Source organism: Chrysochloris asiatica, unplaced genomic scaffold (assembly GCF_000296735.1).
Source record: "Chrysochloris asiatica unplaced genomic scaffold, ChrAsi1.0 scaffold00358, whole genome shotgun sequence".
Taxonomy (NCBI): domain Eukaryota; kingdom Metazoa; phylum Chordata; class Mammalia; order Afrosoricida; family Chrysochloridae; genus Chrysochloris; species Chrysochloris asiatica.
The window spans coordinates 1795804-1797824 of NW_006408876.1; positions in this window are offsets into that span (position 1 = coordinate 1795804).

Genomic DNA, 2021 nt, shown 5'->3' on the forward strand with positions numbered 1-2021 from the left:
TTCCCTATTGAAAGCTTGTAAGCCAGTTAATTCTTGCCTTTGTAGTCCCCCAATTTTAGGTACCCAATGTCTAAGTTCCCCATCCCTGTTGACCCTGTGTACCAATGGGGTGGGAATAATCCTCACTGTAGAGATTTGTCTGCTCCTTTGTCATACTGCATCCACAAGTATAGGTCAAGATCATCCACTTATAGTGGGTTATTCCTGTTTTGTTTTGTTTTTTCCTCTTCTTACTTCCTCTAGTCGGGTTCTGATCATCCAGCCATTGATGCCAGGTCAAATGAGTGCTATCTGCAAGTGTCGGTGTTCTTGTGCATCCCCCCTCACTTCATATCAGTTGGATGCTTTACACTCCATTCTAGTCCTCTGGGGCATGCCCCTGAACCTGGGCCCAGGAGTCCTCAGGTCTCCTCATACTGCTGGTTAACCAGGTCTCAATCCAGGTTAACAGGTGCCCATTGAATGTGGTTGGACTTAGTTCACAACTTTATTGCTGTTTTTTCTCCCTCTTTCCCTTATCGGTGACCAACATGGTCAGCAGCAGGACCATATGCCTGCTAATATATTCCACTTGAGTTTCAGTATTGGAAGGGGGTTTGCCTTGAAGGGACCTGACCACTTGCCTTGATGGCTCCCTGGGGAACAACTTGCTTGTTTTTGTTGTAGTCAATTGGACTGCTGTTATTATTCTGTTTTGTTTTGTTTTTTTTCCTGCTGATCTTTCTTTCAAGAAGTATCTTCTGTTCTTCTAGCTGCTCCAAACTGGTCTGCTTGTCCTTTCACGTGGGAATGTGCCACTTCATAAGATTCTGGATGAGGATCAGGACTCCACCTATGGTCTTGGGCAATGCAAAGGCTCTGCAGGGAGCCTCCTTCACTGGGCAAGTTCTAGCCCCATTTTAGTTACACCAAACAGTTATAGGTTGAAGACGGACTTACAAGCTTTCTCTGGTGATGTTTCTGGCTATTCCTCTCTCTCCCCTTTCAAGTATCTATTTTACAATAGTAGGCAAGGGAAACCAAGATTCAACAGACAGCCAAGCATCTTAACATCATTTCCCCACTTTTACTCATTCAAACAATGCCTCAATGTTTGTATCTATGAGCTCTGTTGTTCCACGTTTATGCTTAGATTGTTATTTGCCTCTGTCCCATTTAGCCCATGTAAACCTGCCCAGCTATTCAACCATCCACCTTATCTTTCCTTTTCCATTCCCCTTCTAGTGTATTGCCCCCGCCCCCAGCACCAAACTACCCTGTGTGTATTCCATACCCTGTGTTCCACTATCCTGTGCCTATTCCCTACCCTGTGTTCACCTTCCCCTCTCTCCTCCTTACTCCACCCCATACACCCTGGTAACCAACACAACAACAAAAAAATTAAATTAAATACAAAGATAAAACATAATATCCCCCCTTTTAGTGTGGGTGCTTTTTCTTAATCTTTTAGAATAATGGCTCTATGCCCTATTTCTCCTTTTGTGACTGACTGATTTCACTCAGCTTAAAGAACCTCAAGGTTCTTACATGTTATGCAGTGGCTTGCTGCTTCAAGGTAGCATAGTATTCCATTATTCATATGTACCAAAGTTTGTTTATGCATTCTTTCATAGATAGGAACTTAGGCTGTCTCCATCTTTTTGCTCTTGCTGCTATGAATATTATCATGCACATATATACTCACATTATGGCTCATAATTCTTGTGGATAAATACCAAGTAGAGGAATTGCTGGATCATAAGGTATTTCTACTTCCAACCTTCTGAGGAAGCACCATATTGTTTTCCAGCGTGGTTGGGCCATTTTGCAATCCTACCAGCAATCCACCTTCAAGATGGCGGATCGGGTAGACATGTAGTGAGGAGCTCGGTCAAAAACAGCACGGAATACCAGGCCAAGAGGACTCATGAGATGGTGTTGGAACTCTGGAACAAATATAAAGGTATGTTTGGAGGATCGGAGGGTTTATAGCTGGGGAATTTGCAGGAGAATCCAGAAATCCATTATTTTCTGGATCAAGA